The sequence below is a fragment of the Mesoplodon bidens genome, assembly GCF_964165515.1.
Source record: "Mesoplodon bidens genome assembly, chromosome: 7".
In the NCBI taxonomy this organism is placed as follows: Eukaryota; Metazoa; Chordata; class Mammalia; order Artiodactyla; family Ziphiidae; genus Mesoplodon; species Mesoplodon bidens.
This window is the reverse complement of record NC_138164.1, coordinates 10,100,366-10,114,799: the sequence shown is the minus strand read 5'-3', so window position 1 is coordinate 10,114,799 and position 14,434 is coordinate 10,100,366. Positions and strand designations below refer to the sequence as shown.

Sequence of the window (14,434 nt, the reverse complement as noted above, 5' to 3'; positions counted from 1 at the left end):
GTCATATCCTTGCCTTTGTAACTAATAATAAAACAAAGGAATGGGTGTGTATATTTAGTTGATTATCAAAATGAATACTTAGCTGACTTCAAACAATTTTTAACATTTTTGACTCAGTTTTAGTTGTTAATGTACTTTTCCATAAAACTGTGAAATTTTGAATTTTGCTTGGTTGCTCATTTTAAAATATAAATTCTGTGAAAAATGATTATAGCCAATAATTTCTCCTAGACTAGGACAATATTTTTCCTTTATTTTTAAATGTGTTCTCAAAAGAGAAGAGGCAAATAGTAATGCCAAAAAAATTAGTTATATCTCTAATAATAAAAGTGAAAAAAGATTTATTATAAACTCTTTAATTGATTTTGTAATTGCTAATTTTTCTTAATAGTTATAACTTAATTTACAAACAATATCATGGTGTGTTGCCAGTGATTCCACAGCATCATTTTCTTCTCATTATGCCAAGGAGGAAACTTTAAAGCATTTTAGGCTTGCCCAATCTTTAAGCTTGTGAATTATTCTTTGAAGTGGCCATTGACCTTCTCTATCACTTTCTCCAGGTTCAAATGTTTAAGAGTTGATTGCTAATTATATTCAAAATTGTTTCTTCACCATTTTCCAACCTATATTTCCTTCTTTTACTCCTCTTCTTTTAAAAAAGGATACAAATTAGTTTGACCTTACAGTGATAGAATGATAGGTATAACTTGTTTATTGAATTATAGTCAGTAGCATGGAATGTGTTCCTTTCAAATCGTTATTTATATATGCAGTATGTGCAGGTTTTTCTACCAGTGCAGATTATATGTCCCCTGATGGGCAAGAACTATGCTTTGTATTTATTTTTAATCTTCATGGTAATTAGCCTAACACATTGTAAGGGCTCAGTAAGTACATGGGAAATGAAACGTGTCTGTCTTCCATCACCTCCAAACTACTTACCACCTCCTTCTCTTTACTGTGATTTGAAGTTTATGTGGGAGAAACGGTATTTCTAGAGCAGTGGTTTGAAATTCTGGCTGGATATTAGATTCATCTGAGAAAAAAACCCAAAGTGATTCTCAGCTCTACCCAGACCAGTTTACATATCTGGGTGAGATCTCGAGCATCAGTATTTTTTTTTTTAAAGATGCTCAAGTGGTTCTAACATGAAGCCAGGTTTGAGAAGCATTGTTCCAGACTAGAGCAGTGGCTTTTGTCCTTGGCTTCACATTGGAATCACCTGGAAAATAAAAAGAACACTGGTTCCTTGGCCTGCAGCTCTGAAACTCTAAGTTAAGTCATCTGGGGTACACTGTAAGCATGGGGAGCTTTCAAAGCTCCCCAGGTATTCCTAGTGTTTCATTAAGACTGATCTAGAGCAGTGATTCTCAAACATTAGGTGCATCAGAATCATCGGGAGGGCTTGTTTCTGGACCTAACCCAAGGATTTCTGATTCAGTAGGGGTAGGGTAGGGCCCAGGGATTTGAATTTTCTACATGGTTCCAGGGGACGCCACTTCTGCTACCAGGGCAACACTTTAAGAACCACTGATCCTTTTTTCCCCTCAAACTTTAAGATACTTATGAACGCCCTGAGGATCTCGTTAAAATACAGATTTTGATCCAGTAAATCTGGGGTGAGACTCAATAGTCTGCATTTCTATCAAGCTCCCAGGTGATGCCAAGGCTGTTGGTGCTTGGACCACACAGAAAGAACATAAAGGGTTTTTCAGAAACCTACAGTAACAATTGTGTAAGGCAGTACCCATTGACCCTTGATGTTTGCAATGGCTGATCAGGTTATTGTGTTGATTTTGGGGGTGGGAGGTAAGAAGTTGGGGTGGCAGGTTTGGAGGCTGTTTTATATTAAGCAGCATCCATCTGGAAGGTTTTCATATTTGAAAGTCTGTTTTCCCCTACTCATTTCTTTGAAAGAGATGACAAATATCTTAAAACTAGAAATACTGAAAGGATAAATGACCTCTGTTGTTCAATGAATGAATAAATGTCAATTACCATTACATGGCCAAGAAAACCCAGCTTTTTAATATATCATTTTGTTGCAAGCCTCCATGCCCAGTTGAATCAGACAGCGTCTTAAGCAGTGTATTGTATTTGGGAAGATTTGAAAGTAAGTCTAAGAAGTTCACAACATTCCAGTAAAAAATGTGAGCCTTTTTTTAAAAAAAATAAAACTTGAAAAGTTCACATTAAAAAAAACAGGCAAGAATAATAAAGCAGGGATTTCCCTGGTGGCACAGTGGTTAAGAGTCTGCCTGCCAATGCAGGGGACACGGGTTCGAGCCCTGGTCCAGGAAGATCCCACATGCCGCAGAGCAACTAAGCCCATATGCCACAACTACTAAGCCTGGGCTCTAGAGCCCGCGAGTCACAACTACTGAGCCTGCATGCCACAACTACTGAGCCCGCATGCCACAACTACTGAAGCCCACTTGCCTAGAGCCTGTGCTCCACAACAAGAGAAGCCACTGCAATGAGAAACCCGCACACCACAAGGAAGAGTAACCCCCGCTCGCCGCAACTAGAGAAAGCCCATGTGCAGCAATGAAGACCCAATGCAGCCAAAAATAAATAAAATAAAATAAATTTTAAAAAAAAGAATGATAAAGCAAGCTCTGGAAATTAAGAGTCATGAGAGAATCTAGCCCCACTAGATAACAGAGTATATTTTAAGCCTCAATAATTAAATAGTAGGGTAATATTTAATGCATATACAGACAGAAAAATAGAACAGAATAAAAGTCTAGAAATAGAACCAAATTAGTGTGAGAATATATGATGTGATATTGTGATTTGATAAAGGTAGGACCCAATTTGAGGTCCAAAATCTACAAAAGACTGATAGATTTGACTACAGTCGACCCTTGGACAACATGGGTTTGATCTGTACAGGTCCACTTATTTGTGGATTATTTAAAAAATACATACTACAGTACTATGTGATCTTTAGTTGGTTGAATTCACAAATACAGAACTATAGATATGGAGGGCTGACTGTAAAGTTATACATAGATTTCCAACTGCGTGGAGGGTCAGTGCCCCTAACCCCTACTTTGTTTGAGGGTCAATTATACATAAATATCAAAAGCTTCTGCAAGAAAAAAGGCATAAGAAAGCCAAAATATAAAGAACTAGAAAAAAAATTTCTAATTCACATCACAGCCAAAACACTAATAACTCTAATATATAAAGAGCTCCTAGAAATCAATAAAAAAAGACCAATATCCCCATATAAAAATTCACAAAAGATATGAATAGATAATTCACAGAAAAGTTAATACATATGGCTATTAAACATATGAAAAGATATCCAACTTTGGTCGTTATAAGAGAAATCCAAATTAATACTACATTGGGATTCCATTTTTCATCTATAATTAAACTAACAAAATTCCCAGTTTTTGCCCAGTTTACCTCTGGGCAAAAAAGGATAGTCAAGCTGATGAGAGAATAAATTGGATTAACTAGTTTGGGGGACAATTTGTTAATATCTACTTAAAATACAAATACTACATACACTCCTTGAGAAAGCAAAGCATAATGGCCAAGAGTATAGGCTTTAAAGCCAGGTTGGTTGACACTGACACCTGCTAGCCATCTGACCTTGGGCAGGTTGCTTAACCTCTCTGTGCCTCAGTAACCTCATCTTTAAAATGGAGATAATACTAGTACCTTCCTCAAAGGATTATTAAGAAGATTAAATGAGTTAATATATGGAGAGTGCTTAAATCAATGCCTGGCTTATAGCGAGCACTATATACATGTTAGTAATTACTATTTTTTAAATTGACCCAACATCTTCCACTCCCAGGAATGCATCCTAGTTATATGTGTGCAGTTTTGAAATAACCCTTGAACAAAATCATTCATTTTGTCCTCATTTCTAATAACAAAAGATTAGAAAGTACCCAGATAGGGCTTCCCTGGTGGCGCAGTGGTTGAGAGTCCGCCTGACAATGCAGGGGACGTGAGTTCGTGCCCCGGTCCGGGAAGATCCCACATGCTGCGCAGCAGCTGGGCCCGTGGGCCATGGCCGCTGAGGCTGCGCGTCCGGAGCCTGTGCTCCGCGACGGGAGAGGCCACAGCAATGAGAGGCCCGCGTACCGCACCAAAAAAAAAAAAAAAAAAGTGAGAAAAGATACATAGGTGGTTAATTGTAGAGGGTGGAGGGGGAGTAGGATGGGAGCAAAACTTTTCACTTTATACCTTTCCATATCTCTTATTTTTGAACCATGCCTATGTGTTTACAATATACAGTGTTTGGTAGGAACCCTGGTAACTTTACACCCCCGATTGCTCAGGGTCACCTGAATTGCACTTTTGCTTGAAAATAATGGCTCAGAGTAGAACCACTAATTTTTAAATTCAATTTCTCCACAATCATTTCACCATTTTTCATAGATCTGTTAATCTCACATTAAAATGCACTGGAAAAATCACGTTTGAATACATTGCAAGATCTTAATCACGTGATGTGTGAGGCAAGGAACTGATGTAAAAACCAACACACGCTAGAAGGCACCTAAGTATCACAGTCGGCCAATAACTTCGCTGGTGAATATTCAGTGCTTACTTTTATTTATGATTTGTTTCATAACCGTAAGTATTTGTCTGAAACTCACTAGAATTTGAGTCAATTTATGATCTACGATTAAAGGAAACTGTCTCTTGAACAATGAGCTACCTTTTTTTGTTTGTTTGTTTGTTTGTTTTTGCTGCGTTTGGGCCTTCGTTGCTGTGTCCGGGCTTTCTCTAGTTGTGGTGAGCAGGGGCAACTCTTCGTTGTGGTGCACGGGCTTCTCATTGCGGTGGCTTCTCTTGTTGCAGAGTACGGGCTCTAGGCACGCGGGCTTCAGTAGTTGTGGCATGTGGTCTCAATAGTTGTGGTTCGTGGCTCTAGAGCACACGCTCAGTAGTTGTGGTGCACGGGCTTAGTTGCTCCACGGTACGTGGGATCTACCCGGACCAGGGCTCGAACCTGTGTCCCCTGCATTGGCAAGCGGATTCTTATCCACTGCGCCACCAGGGAAGTCCTGAGCTACCTTTCTATCTTGATTCTAATGTGACTTTGAAGGCTGATGAAGGCGAAATTTAGTACAGGCTCAGAAAGGAGCAGTAAGTGCTTCATGTTATTCATGTTATTCTGTTTTTTTTCCTTGAAATTTCTCAAAGAAATTACAGATATTTTGCAATGTGCATATAGAAAGGTTATTCAATTACCTATGGCCTTCAAAACAATATAAAGTCCTATATAGAATCCACTACCCATTCTGAGCATCAGCACATCTTTGAGACTGTTGCTGAGGCATCAGGTAGCTCAGCCAACAAGCATTTACTGAGCAACAGTGTGTGCTAGGTACTCTTCCTAGTGCTAGGGATGTAACAGAAAACAAGACATGCAGAGCCCGGCCTTCCAGGGACTTACATCCAGTCAGGTGACAGGAAACATGTAACAAAATAACTTCAGGTAGGGGTAAACATCTCAAAGGATACTGAATCAACTTTCTTTCATAAAGTAATGAGCAGGGTGTAACGGGGATGTTTAGCGAGGTACTTGGGGAAGGGCTCTCTGAGGAGATATCATTCGAGTTGAGACGTGAATGGATGAAAAAGAAAAGACTATGTAAGCTCTGGGACCCCAGCCTTGGAAGCAGCATTCTCTCCTAGGGGGCAACACAGTATAGTGGGAGAAGAGATGAAACTGAAACAGAACACTGGTTTGGGAATCAGACTATCACGGGTTAAATGCTGGCTTTTCCATGTACTAGGTGGTACCACTAACTAGATATTTGAGCAAGTGACTCTCCAAACCTTATCTTCTTCATCTATTGTATGGGGTCCATTTCTGCCTTGGAGGGCTATTGGAAGAGTTTATACAAAGCTCCTGACACGTGGCAGACACTCAGTGAAGCGAAGCTGTTATTACCACTGGTCATTCCTTAAGCCACGAGAAAGGAATCCACCCCGGGAATAGGTTCTCCTAAACAGCTTTTTTTTTTTTTTTTTTTCAGGCTACAGTGTCTCAAAATGAAAGGGACATGACTGCAGGTAGAATAAGAACAAAGTGTTGTCAAAAGAATAGCATCTGTAGGCTCTTGCAGCCCATTCTATGATGTGACTCCCAAAAGACTGTACACAACGGGGATGGACACACCTCACACTCACCATGCTGTCTCCTGAGGATCCCCAGTCAATCAAACACTGCCCCATGGATTACAGGACCCTACAGTCTTGTACCCAACTTGTTGGCAGTATTTCTTTAATAGCTGCCTTTGGTCTCAGTTATATTTCAAATATTTACACTTGGTGATAAGGAACATGTGAATATTTGACAGTTTGGTTTTGAAGTACAATTTCACATCATAACTCTTTCAAATCTATCTTCTCCACTGCCTTCACAAGGGCTCCTCTTAGATACAAATCTGATCATATCAATCTCCTGCTTAATGAGAGTCCCTGTTGATTTCAAGATAAAATTCTGACTCTCAGAGTGGTACTCGAGGCCCTTTGTGACCTGGCTCCTTCCTGCCATTTTAGCCTCATCCTTTGTCACACCTCCCTTGCATCCTATGCTCCAGTCGTACTCTGGGAACTCACAGCTCCCAGAACCCAGTGTTTCCCCTGGGCCTCTGTCCAGGCTGATGGGTTACTTTTCCCTGTCTTGTTTGCTTGGGAAAATTGCAGCCTCCTTTGAGATTCAGCTCAAAGTCCCCTATCTTTATGAAGACTCTCTGAGCTCCTCCCTCATCCTTGACATCCACCGTAGAATCCATAACACCACACTGCACTATTTAGTGTATGTGTCTGTATGTCTTTCATGACTCTGAGCTCCTAAAGGCTCATCTCTGAACTCCGAGAGCCTGGCATACAGTAAGCACTTTCTACATCTTTTATGAAGGAATGTGATTTTTAAATAGTTTGGGGGGGGTTTCAGAATTTTACCACTTTCAAAATGAAAAAATAAAAAAGACTAACGAGCTTGTGCTCTCGACTTAAATAATGGAATTTGGCATTGAAAGACCAGATTTGAGCCCCATTAGTATTAGAGCCAATTATTACCTTTGGTAAGTTAAAAAAAAACCTTGCTGAGCTTTGTTTTCCCCCATCAGAGTGAGGTTACAAATGTCTGCCTTCTTCTACAGACCCAGGATTATTTCGATGACCAAATAAGATGCTGTATGTGAACACTTTGCATAATCATATAGCCCTGTATAAATATGTTATATTTATTATTGAACATTTGATTTGAATTTAGCCTCCTATTGGATAAGATTAATATAGAAGTGATATAACACTCTCCTTTTCCATGGTTTTAAATTTCATGGTTTGTGAAACTTTTGGTTGTCTATAAAATTAAACTTTACCTTTATTTAAATTATGATCTTTTTCTAATTATGTTTGGTTAGAAACACAGAATTATTTTTTATAGAATTCTTCTAGTTTGATGGTGTTTTTGAGTCCCATGTCTCATATTACACTCATTAAAAATATTCTTCTACAGAGTAGGTACTCTGTGTATGTTCATTGATTGATCTTTTTTTTTTTATTTTGCCCTGTGCAACCACAACAAGAGCACTTACTTATGACAGCATAATTTAAATTGAACTTTATGGTTTTTCAGTACAAGAAGTTTCTTAAGGCATCTTTCTTGTATGCACTATTCAGCACTTATTTATCTGATCTGTAGAGTGACACTTCATTAATTCGACATTACTGAGGAGGGATCCATGGAAAGAGAACTTTCCCCATAACTGAAGCATGCCCTTTCAAAAACCAAAACTTTAACAGAATTAATCATGTCTAAGGACAGGTGTCAAAAATGTGCCTGGAGAACCTGATAATTCTGTGCTCTCTTACCCAGGCCATAGTGCACTGTTGTGCAGTAAAGTCGAGAGCTATGGTGATGGGAACCATCCTTTGCCTCTTTACCAAATTCCCCCAAATGCTACGATTCTGTGGTCATTTTATAAACTGCTGTCATTGTATATGCTCTTCAGGAGCTTCTGGCCAAGTGGGAAGCAGACATGTAAACAGTCAGAACCAAGTGATAACTGATGTCCTGGATACATGTCTGGCCCCAAAGGAACCCAGAAGAAGAAGTACCCAAGTCTGTCGGGGGAAGTCAGAGAGGGCTTCACGGAAGAGGCAGTCATTGAACTGATTCTTTAGGGAGAAGTAGAAAGTAACAGGTGGAGGTGGACAGCAAAGTTACCACAGGCAGAGAGAGCATATGGGATGGCATGAGGGTGAGAAAGGACACTGTTTAAGTAGAGACCTGAGGGTACAGGAGGAACTACTTTGGCGCTGGTCACGAACTGGCAGTTGGTCAGTTAATCAAGTAAAGTGGTTAAAGTAGATATGACAAACGATGACCTTAAGTACTTTACTTTCACTTAAAGTATATACATACACATTAATTCACCAACCTTTTACTGAAGGGCTGGGCCTTCCTATCAGTGTATATTCTATGGACTACAGTTTTGTATTATCTTTCTCACGTCAGTTTGAAAGATCTATGGTGTCCACTTCTGATTTCTTTTTTTTTTTTTTCTTTTTGCGGTACGCGGGCCTCTCACTGTTGTGGCCTCTCCCTTTGCAGAGCACAGGCTCCGGACGTGCAGGCTCAGCGGCCATGGCTCACGGGCCCAGCCACTCCACGGCATGTGGGATCCTCCCAGACCGGGGCACGAACCCGTGTCCCCTGCATCGGCAGGCGGACTCTCAACCACTGCGCCACCAGGGAAGCCCTGGCCCACTATCTTAAGAAAGGACTGGAGAGTGTTACTTAATCTAGCAAGTTAGTTAAGGAGAACTTCCGTGTTGTACATGACTAGATCATGAGGATGGGAGTGTGAGTATTTAGGCTAGAGAAATGGGCATGGGCCTTTCATGTAGGCCCCTGTGTGTCATTTTAAAGCGGGGGCTCTCAGGATGTGGTCCCCGGACCAACAGCATCAGAATTGCCTGGCAACTCATTAGAAATGAAAATTCTCGGGCCCCAGCCCAGGCCTCCTGAGTCAGAAACTGGGGTGAGGCCTTCACCTCTGTGTTTCAACAAGCCCTCTAACTGATTCTGATACATGCTCAAGTTTTAGAGCTACTGTGCTAGAGAGTTAGGCCTTTCCTCTACATGACATGGAATCACTGAAGGATTTTAGTAATGGAGCAGTTTGAATCCTGTGACCATCCAGAGGTCACGCTTACAATATTCTGAGCTGTGTTAACGGGGAGTTCAGGTTGCTAGCTGATCAACCTTCACAGATGTTTCACGACACATTCCTAAAAATCTCTCTCGCGTTCTTGAAAATGGTTGATTGCTTCATTCATTTGCATATAATTATTAAGAGCTTATTATGTGTCAGGCATTGTCCTAAGTACTTGGAATACATCCGTGAACAAAGCAGACAAAAATCCCAGCCTTCGTGGGGCTAACTTTCTATCAGGAGGAGACAGACAATAGACAAAACAGATCATCAGCGTACTAGTAGGTGATGTAATGGTGAGGAGAGAAATGAAGCACAGCAGAGGGAGAGGGGATGCTGGGAGCCGGGTTACAACTGTAAATAGATCACAAAGGAGGTGGGAGAGAGCGCCAGGCAAATATTTGAGGAAAGGGCTTCCTTGGGCCTGGGGCCGAACCAGGGAGGGAAAGAACAGAGATGGGATCCTAGCTTCCACCTTGTTCTGCTGACAGCCTCCAGGCTTTAATATAAACCACAGGTCTAGCCATATGAACGATAGATTAGATGTGTTCTGATGTAAAGGGAGCATCCAGTGAGCAATGTAGATTGATCTTCTCACTCAGTAATATTTATTGAGCACATACGCGCCAGGCACATCCAGAACCACCACGTAGCTCATGGGAGTAGCGCCTCTGGAGCTGACCAGTCCAGCACGGAGTCCCTACTTTTCCTGCCCTCATGGGACCTAACATCTAGAGGCGAGACAAACATAATGACCAAGGTGAAACTTGTCACACAAGGGAAAGGACAGAGCACGAAGGCCGTGAGCTCAGGTGCATCTGTTATAACCTCCTCCAGGGTATCAGGGAAGGCTAACTATATTTCAGCCAAGGCTAGAACAGTGAATGGGATTGGTCGGAATAAGTGAGGTAAAGGGGAGTTTCCAGTCAAAGAAGGGCCCTGTGCATGGACCCAGAGCACGTGGCCCAAGAGCAGACCTGAAAAAGTACAGTCTAAAGAGAGCAGGGAGGGGAGGCTGAAGGCCTTATAAACCTTACAAGGTAAGGGCAATGTAAAAGCATCAAAGGATTTTAAAGTAGGTGACTGGCATAATTAGTTTGGGGTTGTTAAAAGCTCAAGTATCTTATCTGGAAGATGAATGTAAAAATAATATATCCAGAGGTGTCAGTGTCATCAATTTCTTCCTGAGCACGTACGTGCTAAATACTGATACATTAGGAAGTGTTCTACAGGATGGAGAAAGTGGCCAGGCAGAGCCAAAACATTTCAGCTTTCAGGTGTTTTGTCTCTAAATAGCTGAATAATTAATACAAATCCCCAGATAATTCAAACAGCTGTACTAAATCCCCGTGTTGGAGCCTGACCGCGGCAGGCTCTCTGGGTTGCCATGCCTCCACCTCTTCTGCTGGCCGTTTGTCAATACAGGGGGCAGTACCACTGATCTTAGCAGGCGCAGACTGACACAGAGCAAAGTGTATTAGAAACAGTACAGAGTTAAAACTGCAGATCACTCATTAGCCCAGTTAACAAAGAAACATCAACTGAGTCCGCTGATTATGCCCCAAAGAGAGGGATTCAGTAATTCCATGTGTTGGAATGATGGCAAGCAAATACCACATTTAGAAAAACAGGACTCTCTGGCCTATTTTAACTGGGATGTATGCTCATTGTTTACACCATCAAGGAATGAGAACAACAAGGAACCTAATAAATTAACGCGAGACTCCCCACGACATCTAAACACAAGGTTATTAACAGAAAACAACAGAGAGGAAAAAAGGACCCGAACCTCCCGCGACCGCAGGGCCACACAGTGATATTCTATTTAAACATGTTTCAGTGTGTGTCTCTGCTGATACACAGTGATTCACATACAGCTCTTGGAAGAGCATCAACTTTTTTCGTGGCGCTGATTCTCTAAGAACCTGATGAGTTTCTTTGAGAGAGAAGGAGCAGCCCAATCTAGCTCAGCTGTACTCAATCTGAGTTGCTCTCCTACATATAAACCCTCACTTCAAAGCCAGGAACATAATGTACAATTTTTTAATGGCTCTAGACCCAGGCACTCAGGCGCTCTGCTCTGTGCCTTACCTCAGTGTAAACACCTAATCAAGACTGCCTGCGCTCCAACAATAGCAGCCAAATGCAATTCGAGAACCACAAGCCTTTGAAGTCCTCCCAGCAAAGGCCGGTTTTCTAGTCTGGCATAATGACATGCCATGATTGCTGTCTTTGTTGTATCTTTTCAGTGGAGAAGCAATTATGGCCCCAATTTAACAGAATAGACATTACACAGCTTATGATGCTCAAAATGCAATTTCATTTGATCATTTTCTCGATTTGATTGGTATTAATAGAATGGTTCACCAAGGAAAAAAAAGAAATAGCTAGCAGAGGTTGTGTCCCATTCCACTTTCAAAGAGATAATGTAGAAGTATGCTTTACTCACCCAGAGACTCAGTGGAGTGATTCAGACACCAAGTTCTACCAAAACAGCCTGTGGATGGAAATATTATACATCCTATGTTCTCTGGGAAAGGAAGCTGTAGGACAATGTATTTTTCATTTGTAAACTTTTTATCAGAGGTCCATAAGGGATCCCATCGTTGTTAATCAAACAATTAATATCACCAGTGAAAAACCAAATTAACTAAACCAAGTCCCCTTTACAAAAGCCGGACTCAAACCCCCTAGTGGCAGATCTAGGAATAAACCCAACTTCTCCCAGGCTCCAGCGTGTCCAAGACATTGTGTGTTTGAGGTTTAAAAAAGGATGATTTCGGGCTTCCCTGGTGGCGCAGTGGTTGAGAGTCCGCCTGCGGATGCAGGGGACACGGGTCCGTGCCCCGGTCTGGGAGGATCCCACGTGCGCGGAGCGGCTGGGCCCGTGAGCCATGGCCGCTGGGCCTGTGCATCCGGAGCCTGTGCTCCGCAACGGGAGGGGCCACAGCAGTGAGAGGCCCGCGTACCGCCCCCCCACCACCAAAAAAGGATCATTTCCTCACCTGCTTAGGCAGCCTATTTAGATTTTTTTTCCTGCCCCGACCTTCATTTCTCCTCCAGGATGGAGTTGATTTTTCTTTTAAATGAGTTGTGTATCTGTTTAAGGTCATGGCAGTAAGGGACTGAAGCCTTTGAGCAAATGATGACAGAAGCTGTAAAATCTAATACTTTTACTGTCATCCTATGTTTCTGGAACCAGTGAGGGACTGAGAGATGGAAACATGAGAAGTGGTTCCTGACCTTGAGCATTTATAGCATTTATAACTCCAAACTTTCCATCTCAGCACAAGTTAAACTGTTCCATGGTATTGTGAAGTTTTCCATTTGCAGAGTAGGTAATCACTCAAGACCTGTTAATTACTTCCATTTGTCATTTAAAAATTGCCATGATCCAGTAGTACATTTTGTACCTTCTATTAGCGGTGAGAATTCAAACATGGAAAAAAGTTATATTTTCATTTTTTCCCATTTTCAGATCAACCTTTAAGTACTGAAACTTTCACACTATTTCCCTTATTTGTATGTATTAGTAGGGCAATTGTGATAGGGAGGCATTCAGGTAGAGAGGGGGTTACACCCAAAACAAAAGGAACAAATTGTATTTCTTGTGCCAGAGAAGCCACATTGAGTGGTAAGGAATGAGGTTATCTTCACTGTCAAATGCCTGCTTACTAGTTAATATTGAACAAGTATTTTTGCCTCTTTCTGCATTGAATACTAGTCTGCATAAGTATGAAGTCAAAGTCAGCAGCAGAGGGAGAATTTAAACGCAGCCATGACAGATTCTAAACCCCATGCTCTTTCCAGCGTTCCACCTTGCTACTTCTCACAGCACACAGCCCAGGCGAAATTTAACAAAACAAGTATCAAATCCTGAATCTAAATTTTTAAATTAAGGACATCAGTTTAGAAATGGGGAGACCAGCATCTTGCAGGTGACAAAGCAGGGTGGCCACAGGACCCCATATGAATAATCTTTCCCAGGAGGGATGACAAAGACATCTTGAGAAGTCTTCTATATAAGAGAAGGCTTGGGGAGGGCATCTTAGGTTCTACCAGTTTAGGGCTGTTTTCCGACAGAGGGATTGACTTATTCTATGTTATTTCAAAGGGCAGAGGGATAGAAATTACAGAAAGACTTATCACTGCTCTTATAAGGAAGAGCCTTATAGCATTTAGGTTTCTCAAGGATGGAAAATAATGTTTATCATTGATAAAACAGAGATTCAAAGGTCTAACATTTTACTCCAGGGAGTGTTTGAAAGGACCAGGTCTCCCACAGAAAGGAACTGTTCACAAGCCACCTTGTTCCTTCTCTCTCCGTCAGGATCTTTAAACCTATACGAATAGTGACAAGCAGATAACTCCTGCCTGGAGAAGGGGCAAGTGATTAGGCAGTGAGGGGAGGAACGTCTACCAGGGATGGTACAGAAGCACTAGAGGGTGTACTGGATAACTACCGCCAGAATCTTTGCCAACGTTACTATCGCAGAACTTTAAGTTTGCTTTCTGAAATGCTACCTGGTGGCTAGAATTCCGTATAGCACAGAAGACAATCTAATTCCTTGACTTAAAACAGGTAGCTAATGAGAGCCTCCATAATTTGGGAACCTAAATCCATCAATAATCTGGGGACCTAAATCCCACATAGCTGCCTTCGTCACTGGCTCCCAAACCTGTCTTCAGGTTAGGCCCACCTGGGGAGCTTTTAAAGTATGAGACTCATATCTGGGGCCACCCCCAGAGCTTCTGATTTAATTGATCTGGGATGGGACCAGAACATTAATTTTTAAAAGCTTCCTAGGTTATTCTAATATCTATCTAAAGTTGAGCACCACTAACTTACATCATTCCAGTTTATGGGGTGTCAAAACTACAAAGTCTGCAAGTCAAAGATGATATTTCTAATAAGTGAGTTAATTTAGCAAAATCGCTAAATGTGCAGTCTCTGGAGGTAGACTGCCTGGTTCCTCTGCTTACTAGCTATTGATTCTGGGCAAGTTACTTAACCTCTCTGTTCCTCAGTTATCTCATTTGCAAAAAGGGGATAATAAAAGGTACATACCTGGTAAGATTGTTGTGAGAATTAACTAACGTATACGAAGTGCTTAAGACAGCTATCATGAGCATTCAATGTATATTAGTTATTTTTATTGTTCTTATCATCATCTTAGAGTATAGTGTTATTTCATAATTTGTTTGGCATACTTAAACATTAGTCG

The 14,434-nt window shown here is 41.4% G+C and overlaps 1 protein-coding gene across 3 annotated transcripts in view; it reads left to right on the top strand.

The window, feature by feature from the left end:
* Positions 1 to 14,434, top strand: part of JHY (junctional cadherin complex regulator) — a gene marked incomplete at its 5' end in the record, with an annotated part of 62,471 nt that overhangs the window by 17,341 nt on the left and 30,696 nt on the right. The gene's annotated exons all lie outside the window — the stretch shown is intronic.